Below are 23,577 nucleotides of genomic sequence, written 5' to 3' on the forward strand. Positions count from 1 at the left end.
TTGTGAGACCCTATGACTCTCTTCCATTTATTTTATGAGTGACAAGATTCCTGTAAAGATTTTATTTGCATTATTGACTCCAGCCTTGGAAGACTATCCAGCGCTCGCCACATTGCGACTTCTAGCTGTTACTGTACTGCTTTCAGAGATGTCCAGTCGGTAAGAGATTATCTACCTTTATAGAGCAGGCACTGAGTTTACCTTGTATGTTTCAGGTGGGAGGGCATTCAGCTAAAGTTGTTCTGTTGTTTTCCCCACAGATTCTCTTCCGCCTACTTCCACTGTTGACTTGCCTATAGGGAACCGACTGGGGGATTGAGACATAGTCAAACCTACGCGGTCTCTCCCCACATCTCCTTGGGTCAGTTCCTAGGTATATAGTATGTAAGTATATCGGGCACTGGCCTGCTGAGTCGGGGGAACTTCTCTTCGCTCCTGTGGATTGGGCCGTGATCCCTGCAACAGGTTAGTGGCATCGGCAACAGAAAGCCAAGCCCACAAATTTAGTCCACCTGAGTGAAGATGAATATGGAAGGGGCTAGCTCCACTATGGATGCTCCCATCCAACGACCCTCAGTAGAAGAGTTGGCTGCAGCCATAATAGACCTTCAAAGTGAGGTTGGGAGACTTAGAGCAGAAAATCAGCGGTTACACACTGAATTAGCCCAAGTTAGACTTCCACCCACACCTAATGCTGGCAGTACCGAGACAGGGCAACAGAGTAAACGCACCTATATTCAACCTGCTCATTTTACTGCCCCTTCATCTGTTACTCCCCCTGTATCTTCGAGTACCACAAATCCCCAGCCTATCCATGTATCAGTTCATACTCAGAACCCTGTGCCGTTGGCAGCACCTGAAACGTTTCATCGGGATAGTGAGAAGTATAGTGTGTTTATAAATCAGTGCCAACTTCATTTATTATGTAAGACTTCTTCGTTCCCTAATGACGCAGCCAAAGTGGCTTTTGTAATTTCCTACTTAGGGGGAAATGCTGCTAAATGGGCTGTTCCTTTAGTTGAAAACAATGACCCTCTTTTGTATGATTTTGTTGCGTTTAAGGAAAGGATGTGAAGATTGTTTGCCCGACATACGTATGTCCAGGCCAGTGACAATGAGCTATTAAACCTAAGGCAAGGCTATAAAGTTCTTCTCTCCTACCTCATCGAATTTAATAGGTTGATTGTCGAGACACAATGGCCTGAAGAGAAGAGGACTTCCCTACTTTACAGGGGCTTGAATGATGATTTAAAGGACCTTCTCTCACAAATAGTAGACTCTCCTGAAGACTGTCATGCCTTTATTGATTTAGTAGTAAAGTTAAATCATCGATTAAGTGAGAGGAAAGGAGAAAAATCTTGTAGTGCTTCTTCCCGACTTCTAGTAATTAGAGGGGATAGGAAAGATAACAGAGAAAGTAAGGACACTAGCGAACCAATGCAAATAGGGGGTATGAGAGCCCCCTTATCTCCTGAAGAAAAAGAAAAGCGAAGGACGAATAATCTGTGCCTTTACTGCGGCAAGGGAGGGCATTATGCAAGAGCCTGTCCCGCAAAGCCTACCCTCCCTCCTAAGACAGCAGCCATTTGTCAAGGCACTTCGCAACGGGCGGAAAACTAATTAACTTGAAGAAAACAGAGACCGATTCTTCAATTTGTTGGGCCTTTCAGGTCTCTCAGAATCAAGCAAGCATATCCGCCCCTGTAGCTAAACATTTTACTCTCTTGGTCACCTTGATAATTTCTACTCAACGTCGAAAGGCATTGTCCATACTTCTGGATTCCGGAGCCACTGGGAATTTTCTAGACATTCCTCTTGCTCAGACCTTAGGAATTCCTTTTTTGCCTAAGACCAAACCAGAACCGGTAAGGGCAGTGGACGGAACTGAATTGTCTTCAGGCTGAATATCGTATCATACCCCTGCTTTGACCATGGTATGTAGTAACGGTCATTCTGAGTCCATCATATTTGATTTGATTGATACACCTAATTTTGGGGCTATCCTTGGGGTTCCGTGGTTACAAATTCACAACCCCCATATTGACTGGAACACACGCAAGATAACCCTGAAGTCCCCTCATTGTTTATTACAATGTTATAAAGAAGCCAAAGAATGGGAGACTTCGCTGTGTTGTGCCCTGGATACTGCAGAGGATAGCCTACAAGTTCCTCCTCTGTATAAAGACTTTAGAGAAGTGTTTGATTAAGCTGCTTCCTCACAGGAGCTACGATTGTCGTATAGATTTAATTCCGGGAGCAGACCTGCCTGTGAGTCGAGTTTATGCCTTGACTGAACCAGAAACAGAATACTTACAAAAGTATATTGCTGAGATGTTAGAAAGAGGTTTTATTAGGCATTCTACCTCTCCTGTATCTTCACCCATCTTCTTCATCCCTAAGCGAGAAGGTGACTTAAGAGCATGCCTAGATTATCGCGCTTTGAACAAGGTCACCATTAAGAACAAGTACCCTCTTCCTCTTATCTCAGTCCTGTTAGACCAAGTGCGGGGGGCTAAGATCTTTACAAAGTTAGACCTCCAGGGAGCTTATCACCTGATTTGAATCAAGGAAGGGGACGAATGGAAAACAGCATTTAGGACAAAATTCAGATTATTTGAGTACTGTGTAATGCCATTCGGTCTTTGAAATGCCCCTGCGGCATTTCAATTTTTTATAATTGATATATTGCGGGAGTATCTAGAACTTCTTGTGATCATCTATATAGACGATACATAAATATTCTCCAAAACTGAGCAAGAGCATATTGACCATGTTAGAAAGGTGCTACAAAAATTGAAAGACAATCAGTTATTTGCAAAGTTCGATAAAAGCACCTTTCACACTACCAAAGTGGAGTTCCTAGGATTCGTCATTTCACCTGAGGGCATCCTTATGGATCCCAAGAAGGTGGAAGCCTTGGTTAATTGGCCCAGTCCTCGTAATGTGAAAGAGGTACACTCATTCCTAGGGTTGGCTAACTTTTATATGCGATTCATTGATCATTTTGCAGATCTTATTGCACCTATTACCTGATTGCTCCGCAAGGGAGTCTCCTTTGTTTTGTCCATTGAAGAAGAACAGTCATTTTCAGGACTCAAGGAAAAATGTACTTCTTCCCCTATCATTTGTCATGCAGACAACACCCAACCATATTACGTAGAGGCGGATGCTTCTCAATATGTAGTGGGGGGCTGTTATCTCAACGTAATCCAGCCACTGGCTGTTTACATCCGGTGGCGTACTTTTCCAAGACCCTTCTACCCGCGGAACAAAATTCCACTATAGGGGAAAGAGAACTTTTAGCAATCAAGCTTGCATTTCAGGAATTAAGGCATTAGCTTTTGGGGTCCCCTCACACTGTTACTATCTATACAGACCATCGGAATCTACAGTTCTTTAAATCCGCAAAGGCCTTCACTCCCTGACAGATGAGATGGGTCTTGTTTTTTAGTGAATATGATTTTATTATCACTTATCAATCAGGTGCACAACACAGGAAGGCAGATGCTTTGTCCAGGGTGGGGTCAGAAAGCAAAGTCCGAGTGAGTGAATACCCTCCAATTATACCTTGTCAGAAGGTTATTGGGCTGGGTGAAGTGGGCCATGATCAGACACCCTTTTTGGAGCAGTTAATGACAGCTTATGCTGCTATACTTCCCCGGGAGTGGACAAAAGAACCTCTGAACACTATAGTTGAGGGGTTGTACTATCATAACAATAGACTGTATGTGCCACTAGGAGATTTACAGCAGCAGGTGATCAGATGTGTCATACGTCCTCTTTAGCTGGGCACCCAGGTGGTGAAAAAAACGTGCAAACCTGTCAACGATGGTTTTGGTGGAGAGGAATGAATAAAGATATACTGGCTTATGTCTCCTCTTGTCCAGTTTGTGCTAGACAAAAGTCCTTACACCTTGCTCCTGCCGGACTGTTACAACCTATCACCGTACCTTCAATTCCGTGGCATACAATCAGTATGGACTTTATCACGGATCTTCCTCGAACGCAAGGTTACACCACCATATTGGTAGTTGTAGATCTGTTCACTAAGTTGTCCCACTTTATTCCCTTGAAGAAGCTACCTTTAGCCAAAGAGTTGACACAGACTTTCATAGAACAAATCGTTCATTTAAATGGTCTTCCCTCTATACTTATAAATGATAGAGGAGTACAATTTGTTTCTCGGTTCTGGCAGGGTTTGTGTGCTTCCTTGGGCATAGATCATAGACTGTCCACTGCGTACCATCCACAAACAGATGGACAAACCGAGAAAACCAACCAGACATTGGAGCAGTATCTAAGCTGTTTATTGTCAACTGTAACGTCTGACTGGGTACAAGCCCTTCCATTAGCAGAGTTTGAATATAACAATGCTACGCACGCTTCTACAGGAATGTCTCCTTTTTTTTGTGCTCAAGCACACCACCCCAGATTCTTACCTTTTCCCTTGCCATCCCACTTATCTAATATTCCAGCAGTTCAGACACATCATACACTTCTCTTAGAGACTTGGGAAAAGGCAAAGAGTGAGTTACTAAAAGCCAAAGAAAGCATGAAACAGCAAGTCGATAAACATCGCAGTCCTGCTCCAGAATATAAAGTAGGCGACAAGGTGTGGTTAGCTACTAGGAATCTAAGATTAGATGACCCCGTAAGCTACAACCCCGCTATATAGGGCCTTATACCATTACCAAGGTTATAACTCCTGTTACATTGAGACTAGAGTTACCACCAGAAATGCGCATCCACCCAGTGTTCCATGCTTCCTTACTAAAAAAGCACACCCCTTCATTTGACTCTGAAAGTCCTCCTCCTCCTGTCTCAGTAAATAGGGATATGGAGTACGAAGTGAAAAGAATCATAGATTCCCGCAGGTACAAGGGCAAACTCCAGTATCTTATAGATTGGGTGGGATACCCCTCAGAAGACAGATCTTAGGAACCTGCAGAAACCATACATGCCCCTACTCTAGTCCATAGATTCCATGCTCTCTACCCTTCAAAACCCCGACCAGTGAATAGACCTTTGGGTGGGATAACTGTTAGACCTCTGGCTTCTTGTACAGTTAGCTGGCAATCCTAGGTTGTTCAGGTGCCTGTTTTATAAAGAGTAAGACACTTTATAGAGAGTCCCTTACATATTGTGGAGGCGGACTTTGAACACGCTCCCTACCTTTAAATGCAAACCAATCAAGGGAACAGGTGCTTGGCTTTTGAATTCCTGAACCTGACTCCACGCCCCTCCCTTCTCCTCCACTCAACTTCCTTGTTCCCTAACTGTTTGCTGAGCTCTGAGGAACTGTGTGCCTTTTTCTAGGTATCACTTTCATTAGAATCTGTTTTAGAACCTATTTGCATCTCGACCTTCAGATAGACACCAAGAAGCCCACACCTGACTACTAACCCGACGACGCGGACAGTCACACCTCAGGTTAGGTATTTTTGTATTCTGTATGCTTATGTGCTCCTTTCGCACACAGTCTGTTAAATCTCTACCATTACGTGACCGCGTTCTGATCTTTCCGTGTTTGAAATACCTTTCCTCCCTTGAGAACGCGGTGCGTAAAAGACCTGCCCTCCCTGCACACATTGAATTCCCGTACGCGCGATGCACGTTTGAATTTTCTTTCATCGTTAGATATCTTTGTTTCCTCAGACGCAAGATACGCGTTTGCAGTGTAGGTTGGCTACATTGTTCTTTATTTTTAAACGCGTGGTACACGTTAGCATTTTTGCACCGGATACATTGTTTATTTACTGGCGTGAGGTACGCGTCTTTATTTTCTGGGCAGGATACATTGTGTTTGAACTGGAAACATTGTTTGCCTACAAGCGCGAGGTCGCGTCTTTATTTTCGGAGCTAGATACATTATTTTGAAGTACATGTTGTGCACACTAGACTTCCTACAAAAGCTGACAGATAGGGAGTGTGTGTTTACCAGCACTGAATGCTTCTAACAGCCTGATCTTTAACTTTGACTTGTGAGACCCTATGACTCTCTTCCATTTATTTTATGAGTGACAAGATTCCTGTAAAGATTTTATTTGCATTATTGACTCCAGCCTTGGAAGACTATCCAGCGCTCGCCACATTGCGACTTCTAGCTGTTACTGTACTGCTTTCAGAGATGTCCAGTCGGTAAGAGATTGTCTACCTTTATAGAGCAGGCACTGAGTTTACCTTGTATGTTTCAGGTGGGAGGGCATTCAGCTAAAGTTGTTCTGTTGTTTTCCCCACAGATTCTCTTCCGCCTACTTCCACTGTTGACTTGCCTATAGGGAACCGACTGGGGGATTGAGACATAGTCAAACCTACGCGGTCTCTCCCCACATCTCCTTGGGTCAGTTCCTAGGTATATAGTATGTAAGTATATCGGGCACTGGCCTGCTGAGTCGGGGGAACTTCTCTTCGCTCCTGTGGATTGGGCCGTGATCCCTGCAACAGGTTAGTGGCATCGGCAACAGAAAGCCAAGCCCACAAATTTAGTCCACCTGAGTGAAGATGAATATGGAAGGGGCTAGCTCCACTATGGATGCTCCCATCCAACGACCCTCAGTAGAAGAGTTGGCTGCAGCCATAATAGACCTTCAAAGTGAGGTTGGGAGACTTAGAGCAGAAAATCAGCGGTTACACACTGAATTAGCCCAAGTTAGACTTCCACCCACACCTAATGCTGGCAGTACCGAGACAGGGCAACAGAGTAAACGCACCTATATTCAACCTGCTCATTTTACTGCCCCTTCATCTGTTACTCCCCCTGTATCTTCGAGTACCACAAATCCCCAGCCTATCCATGTATCAGTTCATACTCAGAACCCTGTGCCGTTGGCAGCACCTGAAACGTTTCATCGGGATAGTGAGAAGTATAGTGTGTTTATAAATCAGTGCCAACTTCATTTATTATGTAAGACTTCTTCGTTCCCTAATGACGCAGCCAAAGTGGCTTTTGTAATTTCCTACTTAGGGGGAAATGCTGCTAAATGGGCTGTTCCTTTAGTTGAAAACAATGACCCTCTTTTGTATGATTTTGTTGCGTTTAAGGAAAGGATGTGAAGATTGTTTGCCCGACATACGTATGTCCAGGCCAGTGACAATGAGCTATTAAACCTAAGGCAAGGCTATAAAGTTCTTCTCTCCTACCTCATCGAATTTAATAGGTTGATTGTCGAGACACAATGGCCTGAAGAGAAGAGGACTTCCCTACTTTACAGGGGCTTGAATGATGATTTAAAGGACCTTCTCTCACAAATAGTAGACTCTCCTGAAGACTGTCATGCCTTTATTGATTTAGTAGTAAAGTTAAATCATCGATTAAGTGAGAGGAAAGGAGAAAAATCTTGTAGTGCTTCTTCCCGACTTCTAGTAATTAGAGGGGATAGGAAAGATAACAGAGAAAGTAAGGACACTAGCGAACCAATGCAAATAGGGGGTATGAGAGCCCCCTTATCTCCTGAAGAAAAAGAAAAGCGAAGGACGAATAATCTGTGCCTTTACTGCGGCAAGGGAGGGCATTATGCAAGAGCCTGTCCCGCAAAGCCTACCCTCCCTCCTAAGACAGCAGCCATTTGTCAAGGCACTTCGCAACGGGCGGAAAACTAATTAACTTGAAGAAAACAGAGACCGATTCTTCAATTTGTTGGGCCTTTCAGGTCTCTCAGAATCAAGCAAGCATATCCGCCCCTGTAGCTAAACATTTTACTCTCTTGGTCACCTTGATAATTTCTACTCAACGTCGAAAGGCATTGTCCATACTTCTGGATTCCGGAGCCACTGGGAATTTTCTAGACATTCCTCTTGCTCAGACCTTAGGAATTCCTTTTTTGCCTAAGACCAAACCAGAACCGGTAAGGGCAGTGGACGGAACTGAATTGTCTTCAGGCTGAATATCGTATCATACCCCTGCTTTGACCATGGTATGTAGTAACGGTCATTCTGAGTCCATCATATTTGATTTGATTGATACACCTAATTTTGGGGCTATCCTTGGGGTTCCGTGGTTACAAATTCACAACCCCCATATTGACTGGAACACACGCAAGATAACCCTGAAGTCCCCTCATTGTTTATTACAATGTTATAAAGAAGCCAAAGAATGGGAGACTTCGCTGTGTTGTGCCCTGGATACTGCAGAGGATAGCCTACAAGTTCCTCCTCTGTATAAAGACTTTAGAGAAGTGTTTGATTAAGCTGCTTCCTCACAGGAGCTACGATTGTCGTATAGATTTAATTCCGGGAGCAGACCTGCCTGTGAGTCGAGTTTATGCCTTGACTGAACCAGAAACAGAATACTTACAAAAGTATATTGCTGAGATGTTAGAAAGAGGTTTTATTAGGCATTCTACCTCTCCTGTATCTTCACCCATCTTCTTCATCCCTAAGCGAGAAGGTGACTTAAGAGCATGCCTAGATTATCGCGCTTTGAACAAGGTCACCATTAAGAACAAGTACCCTCTTCCTCTTATCTCAGTCCTGTTAGACCAAGTGCGGGGGGCTAAGATCTTTACAAAGTTAGACCTCCAGGGAGCTTATCACCTGATTTGAATCAAGGAAGGGGACGAATGGAAAACAGCATTTAGGACAAAATTCAGATTATTTGAGTACTGTGTAATGCCATTCGGTCTTTGAAATGCCCCTGCGGCATTTCAATTTTTTATAATTGATATATTGCGGGAGTATCTAGAACTTCTTGTGATCATCTATATAGACGATACATAAATATTCTCCAAAACTGAGCAAGAGCATATTGACCATGTTAGAAAGGTGCTACAAAAATTGAAAGACAATCAGTTATTTGCAAAGTTCGATAAAAGCACCTTTCACACTACCAAAGTGGAGTTCCTAGGATTCGTCATTTCACCTGAGGGCATCCTTATGGATCCCAAGAAGGTGGAAGCCTTGGTTAATTGGCCCAGTCCTCGTAATGTGAAAGAGGTACACTCATTCCTAGGGTTGGCTAACTTTTATATGCGATTCATTGATCATTTTGCAGATCTTATTGCACCTATTACCTGATTGCTCCGCAAGGGAGTCTCCTTTGTTTTGTCCATTGAAGAAGAACAGTCATTTTCAGGACTCAAGGAAAAATGTACTTCTTCCCCTATCATTTGTCATGCAGACAACACCCAACCATATTACGTAGAGGCGGATGCTTCTCAATATGTAGTGGGGGGCTGTTATCTCAACGTAATCCAGCCACTGGCTGTTTACATCCGGTGGCGTACTTTTCCAAGACCCTTCTACCCGCGGAACAAAATTCCACTATAGGGGAAAGAGAACTTTTAGCAATCAAGCTTGCATTTCAGGAATTAAGGCATTAGCTTTTGGGGTCCCCTCACACTGTTACTATCTATACAGACCATCGGAATCTACAGTTCTTTAAATCCGCAAAGGCCTTCACTCCCTGACAGATGAGATGGGTCTTGTTTTTTAGTGAATATGATTTTATTATCACTTATCAATCAGGTGCACAACACAGGAAGGCAGATGCTTTGTCCAGGGTGGGGTCAGAAAGCAAAGTCCGAGTGAGTGAATACCCTCCAATTATACCTTGTCAGAAGGTTATTGGGCTGGGTGAAGTGGGCCATGATCAGACACCCTTTTTGGAGCAGTTAATGACAGCTTATGCTGCTATACTTCCCCGGGAGTGGACAAAAGAACCTCTGAACACTATAGTTGAGGGGTTGTACTATCATAACAATAGACTGTATGTGCCACTAGGAGATTTACAGCAGCAGGTGATCAGATGTGTCATACGTCCTCTTTAGCTGGGCACCCAGGTGGTGAAAAAAACGTGCAAACCTGTCAACGATGGTTTTGGTGGAGAGGAATGAATAAAGATATACTGGCTTATGTCTCCTCTTGTCCAGTTTGTGCTAGACAAAAGTCCTTACACCTTGCTCCTGCCGGACTGTTACAACCTATCACCGTACCTTCAATTCCGTGGCATACAATCAGTATGGACTTTATCACGGATCTTCCTCGAACGCAAGGTTACACCACCATATTGGTAGTTGTAGATCTGTTCACTAAGTTGTCCCACTTTATTCCCTTGAAGAAGCTACCTTTAGCCAAAGAGTTGACACAGACTTTCATAGAACAAATCGTTCATTTAAATGGTCTTCCCTCTATACTTATAAATGATAGAGGAGTACAATTTGTTTCTCGGTTCTGGCAGGGTTTGTGTGCTTCCTTGGGCATAGATCATAGACTGTCCACTGCGTACCATCCACAAACAGATGGACAAACCGAGAAAACCAACCAGACATTGGAGCAGTATCTAAGCTGTTTATTGTCAACTGTAACGTCTGACTGGGTACAAGCCCTTCCATTAGCAGAGTTTGAATATAACAATGCTACGCACGCTTCTACAGGAATGTCTCCTTTTTTTTGTGCTCAAGCACACCACCCCAGATTCTTACCTTTTCCCTTGCCATCCCACTTATCTAATATTCCAGCAGTTCAGACACATCATACACTTCTCTTAGAGACTTGGGAAAAGGCAAAGAGTGAGTTACTAAAAGCCAAAGAAAGCATGAAACAGCAAGTCGATAAACATCGCAGTCCTGCTCCAGAATATAAAGTAGGCGACAAGGTGTGGTTAGCTACTAGGAATCTAAGATTAGATGACCCCGTAAGCTACAACCCCGCTATATAGGGCCTTATACCATTACCAAGGTTATAACTCCTGTTACATTGAGACTAGAGTTACCACCAGAAATGCGCATCCACCCAGTGTTCCATGCTTCCTTACTAAAAAAGCACACCCCTTCATTTGACTCTGAAAGTCCTCCTCCTCCTGTCTCAGTAAATAGGGATATGGAGTACGAAGTGAAAAGAATCATAGATTCCCGCAGGTACAAGGGCAAACTCCAGTATCTTATAGATTGGGTGGGATACCCCTCAGAAGACAGATCTTAGGAACCTGCAGAAACCATACATGCCCCTACTCTAGTCCATAGATTCCATGCTCTCTACCCTTCAAAACCCCGACCAGTGAATAGACCTTTGGGTGGGATAACTGTTAGACCTCTGGCTTCTTGTACAGTTAGCTGGCAATCCTAGGTTGTTCAGGTGCCTGTTTTATAAAGAGTAAGACACTTTATAGAGAGTCCCTTACATATTGTGGAGGCGGACTTTGAACACGCTCCCTACCTTTAAATGCAAACCAATCAAGGGAACAGGTGCTTGGCTTTTGAATTCCTGAACCTGACTCCACGCCCCTCCCTTCTCCTCCACTCAACTTCCTTGTTCCCTAACTGTTTGCTGAGCTCTGAGGAACTGTGTGCCTTTTTCTAGGTATCACTTTCATTAGAATCTGTTTTAGAACCTATTTGCATCTCGACCTTCAGATAGACACCAAGAAGCCCACACCTGACTACTAACCCGACGACGCGGACAGTCACACCTCAGGTTAGGTATTTTTGTATTCTGTATGCTTATGTGCTCCTTTCGCACACAGTCTGTTAAATCTCTACCATTACGTGACCGCGTTCTGATCTTTCCGTGTTTGAAATACCTTTCCTCCCTTGAGAACGCGGTGCGTAAAAGACCTGCCCTCCCTGCACACATTGAATTCCCGTACGCGCGATGCACGTTTGAATTTTCTTTCATCGTTAGATATCTTTGTTTCCTCAGACGCAAGATACGCGTTTGCAGTGTAGGTTGGCTACATTGTTCTTTATTTTTAAACGCGTGGTACACGTTAGCATTTTTGCACCGGATACATTGTTTATTTACTGGCGTGAGGTACGCGTCTTTATTTTCTGGGCAGGATACATTGTGTTTGAACTGGAAACATTGTTTGCCTACAAGCGCGAGGTCGCGTCTTTATTTTCGGAGCTAGATACATTATTTTGAAGTACATGTTGTGCACACTAGACTTCCTACAAAAGCTGACAGATAGGGAGTGTGTGTTTACCAGCACTGAATGCTTCTAACAGCCTGATCTTTAACTTTTACTTGTGAGACCCTATGACTCTCTTCCATTTTGTTTATGAGTGACAAGATTCCTGTAAAGATTTTATTTACATTATTGACTCTAGCCTTGGAAGACTATCCAGCGCTCGCCACATTGCGACTTCTAGCTGTTACTGTACTGCTTTCAGAGATGTCTAGTCGGTAAGAGATTGTCTACCTTTATAGAGCAGGCACTGAGTTTGCCTTGTATGTTTCAGGTGGGAGGGCATTCAGCTAAAGTTGTTCTGTTGTTTTCCCCACAGATTCTCTTCCGCCTACTTCCACTGTTGACTTGCCTATAGGGAACCGGCTGGGGGATTGAGACATAGTCAAACCTACGCAGTCTCTCCCCACATCTCTTTGGGTCAGTTCCTAGGTATATAGTATGTAAGTATATCGGGCACTGGCCTGGGGAGTGTGGGGAACTTCTCTTCGCTCCTGTGGATTGGGCCGTGATCCCTGCAACAGGTTAGTGGCATCGGCAACAATCAGGTATAGAGGAGTGAGAGAGAGAGAGAGAGAGAGAGAGAGAGAGAAAAACATCAGTGTAATACAAATCACTGATGCGATGGAAATGCTAATGCACAGCGTGCAATTAGTCTGAAAAGCTAAACCCACGGCCGTTAGGGATTAACAAGGGCAGCATCACCAGCCGATGATGTGCAAAGTCTCTAGTGAAGTTTCTCAGGAATAGCAGGTATCACCAGCCAGAGAATCGGGAATCAGCACGCCATTCAGCGTACCACGAACGCAAGAACAGGTCACCACTCTTGTGAACAAGCCGAAGAGCATTCTCCCACAAGAACTCTTATACACCGCGACTTCCTTTCTTCGATTAAAATCTTGAACTCTTTCTTCTCTGGATAACTTCTCTTTGGTTGAAGATGACTGTGTGGCTGTCTACTAACAATGACCTAACTGATATTTCTAAACCTTCTTTGCCTAAACATTATACAACTTCCTTAGGAGGAAGAGAAAATAACCTAGTTACAAATGGGTTTTAGTTTCGGTTACAGTTACATTCATGTGTTCTGCAACCCTCGCCTAGACAGGAAAGAAATCTAAAGTTTTATTCAGAAATAAGCTACATTTCTGCACTCTAAGGAAGCAATTAAAATATTCAAAGGACAGAAGTTCTAAGGAAATCATTTGCTACATTGAGGGACAGGAGCACGTGAGCACATCCTCTAACATTTCTAAGGCCCACAATTATTTAAGCAAAAGTGAGAGTTACTTCTAAAAGCCTACACTATACTTTCGCGAAGAATGCTTTTGCCGCGACGTTTATTTTCTGCAGTAAGGAAGACAGAATTATATACATTAGAAAATACATGTAAACTCTATCAGTTGCATTCAATCTCTTTGTTATTCTCATTTCATTAATAAGGGGATCACGTTGTCGTGCCTTATGCACACTTTCCCTCGTCGTACACTATACCGTTATATGTTAATGATTATCGCCCTTCAAACATTAGTAAATGAATTCGTGCTCACGGGGGGATTTCATTGGGCAGATTTTATTACAAAGACCGCGCTCCATCAGGACTGAATGGATGGTATAGTGACGCCACCAACCAGGGGCGTGACACAGGCCCCCGCAGCCCCACGGTGCGGGGGGCCCTCAGCACAGTACTTCGGCCGGAGAGCTCCTGCTTGAGCTCGGAGGAGTCCCCTCCGTGGACTTTGCAGGGGAGCCCCCTCAGGTTTTGTTAGGCCGCTGCCACCAATCTCCCAAGAGCGGTCAGCGTTCTTTGGTAAAGTGACCCTTCTTCCAGGAGACGCTCATGAAGTGTCTTCAACACCAGGGCACTTCTTGGACCTCAGGCAGCTGCCTTCCTTCGACACATATTGGACCTAGGGTGCTGCACAAGCCGATGCATAGACACATGAAGTGAACAAGACACACCGGGGCAGAGGCGGCCGGTAGCCGGAACCCTGGGCGCGAATGCCCACCCCTGCCCCCTGTGCAGGACTGCTCCAATGCAAGTGATCTGCGGGTGTAAGTTACTCAGTGATAACAGGAAGGTGCAGTCGGGGGGCCCATAAACAGGGGGCTCCGTTCACAGGCACACAGCGTTTCCAGGACCTGAGGAAAGATGGAGCCATCCGCTGATGTACGTCGTTACCAAGGGAACAGCAGCTGTCATTACTGTGCTTTTTAGGTCCAACTAAGGGCTCTTTGCCACAGATCATGTCACCAAGACACACACACACACCACAAGGGGCCTTTGGGTCACTCCTGTTCAGCCGCCAATACGTCAAAGGCATCAGACACGCGTGCTTTGCTTCCTTCTCCTGGTTTAGAGCCGTCGTTCTTTACACACTCCTCTCATCAGCAGCGATTCTGCTTTCAAGTGTGTTTGTGCAAATAAATGTTGATTTTGTTCCAAAAAACGCTTTGACGCCAAAATGTGTTTCCACAGACCCGCTGATGTTGCACAACGGTAATGTTTCCTCTTTTCGGCCTGAATGTGAATATTGTCATGGACGCCAAACCTAAAACAAAGACATCTTCATATAAGATCCCACTTCGGCCTTTGTAAACCTGCCCTCGGGTGCAAACCTGCCCAAAACCTGCCCTCGGGTGCAAACCTGCCCTCGGGTTCAAACCTGCCCTCGGGTGCAAACCTGCCCTCGGGTGCAAACCTGCCCTCGGGTTCAAACCTGACCTCGGGTGCAAACCTGCCCTCAGGTGAAAACCTGCCCTTGGGTTCAAACCTGCCCTCGGGTGCAAACCTGCCCTCAGGTGCAAACACTGAGCCCAGGGTACCAAACCAATATCAGTGGCAAGCCCCCTTGTGTCAGGCAGGGTTCTGTTTAGCGGATTCATTCTCTTTTATGAAAGGCACAGACTCCTCGATGGATACACCAGGCAGGACCTAGCTTCAGGCAGTGTTTGGGGTGTGACACCCCCCAATAAATGCACTCTTGGCTTCATAGTGGGGCTTGGGGGCCCTGACTCTGGTCTGTTATGTCTGTTTAACTTTTAACTTGTTTAGTTTTGTATGCTTTACTAAATATAAATTGTGACTGGTTAAAAAAAAGGAATCAATCTGCACTCATAGAAGCCCTCCTAGAATGTGTTCAAATGTAGTCATGTTTTGAATTCACAAACATTGTCAGTCGTAGGTTTGGAAAGCTGCACCAGTCTCAGGTCCTCAGGCATACGCCTGGCATACGCCTGGCATCAGCCTGGCATCAAACACCCAAGAGGTGATGAGATGAATGCTTGCAAATAGTCTAACCAGTAGCTATCACTCAGGGTAGCATTCCAATCCATCGTTTTACGCTCACTTTGTCACTCTAGACAGACACCCACCTAATGCAGATCAGTACTAACCTGTTCCCCACAGAAACACTCAATCCTGAAACTTGGCCATCTGACCCACCACCCTGCAGCCCACTGCTTTTCAGTTGGTAAATTTGAGATTCACCCTCCAAATCTCAGTGAGTGAGCTAAGCTCCGACACCAGGCCTTTCCTTCAAAGAGCACAATAATCACTTATGGAAGAGCCATATCTTAGCCATATCTACAAGGCCACGGGGATCGCCATCATTGTCCTGCTTGCAACGAGTGGAGATCTTTTCCTGGACATACCTCTTTGCCGTTACCCCTCGTCGGACCCGCTTCGCGGGTCCCGCTTCGTTCCCTCTGCCTCCTCGACCTTTGCTGGGCCTCTTCAACTGCTGCTGGGCCTGCCTGCTTGCTTTCTGTGAACGAACAGTGGTGCAGCTGTTGTGACTGTGTGCGCGCGAACGGGACCACAGGGCTGCTAGCTGACCCGCAGGGACTCAGTGTACCAGGAGTCCCTGCGTGAGATCCAGACTCGCAACACCTGGGTCGCTCTCCCTGCCTGCCCCTCCCACGCCACAGCTAATAAATGCACATACCCCGGTGAAAATCGCTGGGATCGCCATCATTGTCCTGCTTGCAACGAGTGGTGATCTTTTCCTGGACATACCTCTTTGCCGTTACCCCTCGCCGGACCCGCTTCGCGGGTCCCGCTTCGTTCCCTCTGCCTCCTCGACCTTTGCTGGGCCTCTTCAACTGCTGCTGGGCCTGCCTGCTTGCTTTCTGTGAACGAACAGTGGTGCAGCTGTTGTGACTGTGTGCGCGCGAACGGGACCACAGGGCTGCGAGCTGACCCGCAGGGACTCAGTGTACCAGGAGTCCCTGCGTGAGGTCCAGACCCGCAACACCTGGGTCGCTCTCCCTGCCTGCCCCGCCCACGCCACAGCTTATTGCTGGCCACTGTCCCCGCTGCGCATGAGCGCGCGGGAGCGCCCGGGGCGAAGCCCGGGCAAAGGGCGGGCCGTCTGTGGCCGTCCGAGGACGACTGAGGACGGGGCGGGCCACCCCTCTAACTCTTCATACTTGGCAATCCCGTGTCCTCCCGCTGGCATCATATCCACTATATACGGTGACTGTTTCCATCTCATAACTGTCTTGTCCCCACATACCTGTTTAGAAACATGCCTTCAGACGGAGGGAAATCCCGCACCCTATTAGTCAATACCTCTAAAGGCCCGGTAACGGGTACTATTGATCACTTTTTTAAACGTGTGTCTACAGTTTTGGAAAAAGAAATAGCGGAAACAGAGAAGCGCCTTTCACTTGACTTGCTAACTGGTAAACGATCTTCCTTGGGTAGAATTGGGAATGTACCTTCCCCAGGGGCGGTAGCAAAGGACACAGGTAATCCCAGTTCCCTTTTTACCATTGAAAGGGAGGCAAAGGATTTTGAGAGTGTTTATTCCTCCGTGATTCCCCCTCGTGAACATACATTTAGCACAACCATCTCTGGGCTATCAGACTCGCCGAATTTGGATATATCCTCCTCACTGATTATAGAATCTTCTGAGTCTAGGCTAAATGCAAGAAAGAGACAAGATTTATCCCATTATGCCATCTTTGTCAAATAAGGAGAAACAAAAATCTAAATCTCAATCTCAAATGCCGATATCTTTAGAATCTTTGGAAACAACTAATTTGCCTATAATTACCAATACTACAGGGCTGTTTTCTGGTCAGGATCTGGTGGGCGAATTACTTACTAAGTTGGAGACCATGGTAAAGTCTTTATTACTTCCTTTATTAGAAAGAACCAGACTAATATCCCTACATTTGGACGACCTGGGTAAGCAACAGCAAGAGAATAATCTGGTTTAAACGAATTAATTAGGGCTCAGAAAAAAAACAATATGGTCGATCTAGTCGCCCCTTTTACACAACCCTCAGAACAACCTTCAACCAGTGGCATTTCAACAAAAACAAATAATATGTCGGGTAAAAAAGCCCTGGCAAAGTCATCTAAAGGTATCATAGACAAACGTAGTACTACTTTCCCCACAATTGGAAAAGAACAGAGAAAAGTAACGAAGGTGGCTGATAACACTAAACCCGAGCGGCCTGGGAGTGTTGGAAAAATAGAAAAAAAAAAATCTCCTATGGCCATTAATAACTCACCTGGAAAAAACAGACAGGAAAATGGAAATGGTGAGCGAGCAATCCAGTCTCCTCCCATTATCCCAGGTAGAAGAGTTGACCTTCCCCCAGAATCAGCCCCATATACAATTATTATGACTGGGGTACCAGAATTGGCAGATGGAATAAGGGAGGACCAACATGCCCTAAGAAATAAAATCATCTACTGGCTCAAACAAAATAGACCCCTTCCAGCACACATAAACGGAGAAATCTTAATGGTAAGACGCACGTCTTGGGTGGGAACAAGACCAAAAGATAGGAAGGGGGATGTTATAATCATAAATTTCAGGGATCACAGAGCAGTTAGATGCATCGGGGACTGGTATGAAGCCAGAGGGGGGCATGGCATTCTCACACATTATGTGAATTATTTTTACCCACGAGAATTGACCTCCCAATTAAAACCGCACCCCGTAAAAGACTCCCTTATAGGCTGGAGGGATGATGACTATCAACTCCCCCGTTCATACCCTCGTAATCATTTATCTAATGTTCATCTTTTTAGGGGACCCCAGAACAATGATTACTATCATTATCAGAGGCCCATTTCACAATTTCAGAACGTGAACCCCCATCAGTATCAGGGTTATAATGTACCCACTTTCAATCACTTCTTGCCACTATTTGATTTGGAAAGTACAGATTGACTCTGTCCAGATCAGGCCTCCCTGCAAAAATGTACCCCCGCAGAAGCTAATACTCCCAAAACGGTACCCAGCCCAAGCATAGGACTAGTAACACAAGAAATTGAAAGCAGCAATTACCTACAATTATCTAATTTGCTTCCAATTGAAGGAGTCGATACTGATATCCAGGGGAACAGCCGTTGTAGCGGATCTCTGTATATGAAGAACTGTGCTCTTAGAGCTCGGGAGAATCCACCCATAGAAGAGATAGTCAGCATAAATAATCTACGTGACCCTAGAAAGGAGGATATCATACTCCAAATTATGTCCTGGAACATAGCAGGTTTACGTATGAAAATAACGGATGGTAGTGCCATGGCCTTTCTCCAGGAATATCATGTGATATGCCTGCAGGAGACATGGACTACTAACGAAATGCACCTGACAGGATACAAAACTTACTTCTCTCCGGCAGTTGCTAGCCTTCACTGTAGGGCCAAGGGTGGTTTAACAATATATATAAAAAATACTATACCAGGATTAGAAGTTTCGGCACTTAGTCTACAGCCAAACTATCAGATCTTGAGACTACAGTTTCAAAAGAAAAAGACTATCTTCCTGGTTAACACCTATGATAACCTGTCCGACTTTGAGAGAATAAATACCTTTGGGGCACTTCGTAATAAACTTTTCTCTCTACAAAAAGAATCGCAAGGGCTAGATGCCCCAGGTATCATTTGGGGGGGCGATTTTAATCTTCACCCATGCACCGTGAAAAATATTAAGGTCTGTGGCATAGTGGAGGAAACAGAAACCCATATTACTCACTTTAGCCATTCTAGGGCAGGTGATTCCTTAAATGAACTCCTGTCAGAACTAGGCTTGGTTATATTAAATAGAACTGATAGTTCTAGCGGGCAATTACAGCCAACGTATGTGGGTAGGGGCTGGGAGTCAACGATTGACTATATACTGATCTCAGCGATCCTTGTTGTTAAGGCGCAGAGATTCAGATTAATTCCCAATACCTTAAGTGATCATGTCGCACTGACCTTTGATTTAGCAATGGATCTGGGCCAACTAACCTCACATCGGTTGATGACCGCACTCGCACAGAACAATTTAACCTTAACAAAAATGAATGGCTACGCCATAGGATGGGGTAAGATAGACCCACTAGACCTGACAAATAAAGTAGTATCTGCGGTGTTCCCTGCCATAATGAACTGCCTAGATGATGACGTAGATGAGGAGGAAGTTTTGAAAAACTTCAATATAATACTGGAGAAAGTTAATGACTCCCTAAAAAGCAATAGGAAACGGAGTAAGGGGGAGAAAAAAGGATGGTTCAACCGAGATTGCACCGCGGCTCATAAAGCCTTAAAAAAATCCCTGACTAATCCTGTAAGAAATAAAGAGGAAATCCGCCACCTAAGAAGATCCTATAGATCAGCCTGTAAAACAAGAAAACAGGAATTAAAAAAAACACTCTGGGATCAATTAATTGAAAGTTCACGGAACAAAAACAGCGAGCAGTTTTGGAAGGTGGTAAAGACCCCCTTTCTGGTAGACGCTAGCGATCAGCCTACAATAGAAGTAGCAATCGAGGGTCCAGCATGGGTAAACCACTTTGCCAAAGTTTTTGGCAAACCACCAGAAGCCGCTTTATTAGAAGGGAATAACCGAAGCCCACAAGGTAATCCATTCCCTATATCTATGAACTTCGAAATCACCGAAGTAATAAATGCGGTTAAAATGAGCAAATGTAGAAAAGCTCCAGGCCCCGACGTCGTACCAGTCGATTTTTTTAAATTTAACTTAGACTTGTGGGCCCCAATTTTAAAGAGGGTGCTTGACGCCGCAATGAAGTGCGGACTAATGGAAACCTGGACACACTCGATTATGGTCCCTATTTTTAAGAAGGGAAACAGGGAGGAGGTGTCCTGTTACCGTCCAATCTCGTTACTGGATTCGCTTGGAAAAGTACTAGGCAGAGTGGTTCTCCAGCGTTTACAGGAATGGGTGGATGACCATAGGATACTATCCGATATTCAGTATGGTTTCCGGGAGGGTTTTGGAACTACCGAGCAGGCACTGAACCTATCATTAATCATGGGAAAATATGTATCTGCTAAGCAAGGAAAACTCTACATGGTCTATGTCGACTTGTCCGCAGCTTTTGACTGTGTTTCCCACTCAAAGCTCTGGACAGTCCTCATGGACATAGGCATAGACCCAATTCTTGTAGACCTCCTTCGCGCGTTATATTCTAATGCCTCTGCCAGGGTTCGCTTCGGAACACAGGGGGAATTATCAGAATCTTTCAAGGTGGAGCGGGGTGTTAGGCAGGGTTGTGTCCTGGCCCCCTTCTTGTTCTCTCTCTACACCAATGGCCTTGAGGTTGAGATGTTGAGGGGGTGTCAGGACCTCCCTCGAATAAAAAACCGCCAAATCCCCGCACTCCTCTATGCGGATGACGCAGTCATTCTGGCACGTACCCCGCGAGAGCTACAAAAAGGACTAAAAAGGTATGCTAGCTTTATGGACAGTTTGGATCTTAAAATAAACATAAAAAAACATACGTAATGGTGGCAGGCAAGGGACAGAAAGAGGGAAGGTCCATATCCCTAGATAATGGGAAGCTGGAATTGACTTCCCAATATTCTTATCTTGGGATAATGATAGATGATAAACTCAATTGGAAAGCGGCAATCGATGCTCGCAAACATCAACTTTTGCGAGCAATAATTGCCCTTATAAAATTCTCTCAGAAACTGGGAAAGAGACCACCAGCGGAGCTTCTCCGCATCTATAAAGCTAAATGCCATTCCACTGCACTTTACGGGGCGGGGTTATGGGGGCACAAAAACACAACTCCACTACAGATAGCAGAAAATACGTTCCTGAGATTCATCTTGATGGCACCCAAGCGCGTGTCTACTCTTGGCTGTCATGCAGAGCTTGGGTTGCCTCATATTGAGGACCTGGCAAAAATCCAACCTCTCCTGTTGTGGCGCCGTATCTGGACAGCATCAAAAAACTCACTTACGAAAGAGATTGTAGCAGATTGTATGTCTCTGGATCATGCGAAAAAAATCGAATGGTTAACATATGTGAAAAATCTCCTTGCAGACCTGGGACTAGACAATTATTACTCAAACCCTGAATCAATCATTGAGATCTCAAAGAAAGATCTAAAAAAAAAAGCCTTGTCCCACATGGAAGAACTGCGGTTAAGCAGGGAAATAAACAAACCATCTGTCCAACATTCCTTGGCAGTAATGACTACCTTGGATATGGAACCATACTTGATCCACGTAGAGCCACAATTTGAGCGTTTTCTTCTGGTACGCTTCAGATTGAATTCTTTCCATAGGCTTGTAGCCTTCCCCAGAAGAAATAATTGGGACGACTCCTTAACGTTATGTCCTTGTGATGAATTATCAGAACAATCAACAATACACACTGTTTTGTTTTGCAAGTATTACTCTGCACATCGTAAGCTATGGTTAACACCCTTGTTGAGAGCCCTTGGTATTAGAAGATGCCGCCCAGCTATGCTCTACTTACAATTTCTGAATAATGTTTTAATTACAAAAACCGTCAGCACCTTTTTAAAGTGTATTTTTAAGCATAGAGTAAATCTTGGATGAATTTAATTCTGTTTTATCCAGTTTGGTGCAGTACTGTACGTAACGCATTGAAATGTAACGTAACATACTTGATTCAGTTTGCGCACTGGAAAAAAGTCTTATGTTTCTGTTTCTCTTTTCATGTTTTTTATGAACTTTTATGGTTATTAATTACTATAACCGAATAAAGATTATTACTACTTACTACTACTACAAGGCCACGTAAAGCCACCCTGCGTGGCTTTTCATCACCTTGTCGATATGGTGTGATGCAACGCAGCACAATTCGCTGCATTGCCTCACAGTACAATGGAGGGGCGTGCCATGGGTGTTACGGTGGCTGGTCCCAAGTAACACCCGTGACATGGCATGTTCGCAAGTTGTAAGCCTGGGAATGTGCCAAAAGCCTACTCCTCCTCAGAGGAGGTAGAGGAAAGGCGCAACAGGGAGAACATTTTTTATTTGTCCTTGTCTTTCCTCTTTCTATGCGGCAGCACACATAGAAAGAGGAAATCGCCGCCATTGATTGTTTTTGTGCAGGAAGGTGTCCCTTCCTGCACAAAAAGAATCATCCCTACAACGCAGGCACCCTCGCACCATGGGGCCAGGATGCCTGCGTTGACGCATGGCCGTCAATTGATCGTCAGTGCAGGGAAAGAGGACAGGATTGTGCCATATGTGGTGGACACGGGTCATTCCCGCCCTTTTCGTTTGCCGTAGGGCAGCAGGAAGGCTTGCAGCGCTGTCCGATGACAACAGATTGTATACGAGGTCCTTTGTATCTCAGTTTACCATAACCAGAAATGTGAGCTACTGATCAGCTTGTATTAAAATGGGAAGCTCACGACCCCGCCCTTGTATATCAACCCCATATCTTCCCCACATTCTTGAATCCCCCGAAGGCTCTAAATGCTCCAGATATAACTAGAGACGTAAAGAACGGAGTCACGTCTACCTTCTCCGCTGACTATGATGCCTGTAGCTCACTCTCAGGGGTATAACACAGGCCCCCGCATCCCCCGCAGTGTGGGTGGGCCCCAATCTCCAGGGGGCCCCCTCAGCACGGCACATCGGCCGGGGAGCTCCTGATAGAGTCCGGAGGGGCCCCCTCAAAGTACCTTGCAGGGGGGCCCCCTCAATTATCGTTACGCCACTGCTCCCTCTTCTCCACCCCTATCTTACCACCCAGCCTTGGATGCTTATTTACAGGTTAAAACTCAATTCTCATGAATCTGAGGTGTTAATCTGTGGCACCATAATCTATAGAATGTCGTCCTCTCCCTGTAGTATGGCCGTCAGTCTTGGTTTCTGGTTCAACAAAGGACTTTTCCTGGAAAACTACGGGGCATATTTACTAGAGAAGTGACGTAGCCTGCCGTTGGCCTCCTTGGGTTAATGCCACGCTCCGCTACTTCTGAAACGCAGGGCTGCACCATATTCACAAGGATACGGTGCAGCCCTGCGTTTACACCTGCTGTGGCGCTAACTTTAGCAGCCTAGCGCCAACGCATACACGCTTGCACCATAGTGCAAGGGTGTTTGAGTTGAGGGGAGGTGTCCCTTCCTGCACATCAACAATCAGTAATGGCGCTTTGTAACGTCAGTGGGGGCTGCTTTACGCAGGACACAAAGAAGTTGCAAAATGTCATTTTTTTATTAATTGTTAATGTGGAGGAAGGAAACCCTTATTTATAAGGCAGCCAGTGGCGTAACAAAACTTTAGGGGGCCCCCCTACAAGGTAAGTGGAGGGACCCCCTCCGAGCTCAATCAGGAGCATTCAGGACAGAGTATTTTGTGGAGGGGGCCCCCCGCCCTGCGGGGGATGCGGGGGCCTGTGTTATGCCCCTGAAGGCACGTTAATGGCTTAACGCTGCC

The sequence above is a fragment of the Triturus cristatus genome, chromosome 3_1, assembly GCF_964204655.1.
Source record: "Triturus cristatus chromosome 3_1, aTriCri1.1, whole genome shotgun sequence".
Classification (NCBI taxonomy): domain Eukaryota; kingdom Metazoa; phylum Chordata; class Amphibia; order Caudata; family Salamandridae; genus Triturus; species Triturus cristatus.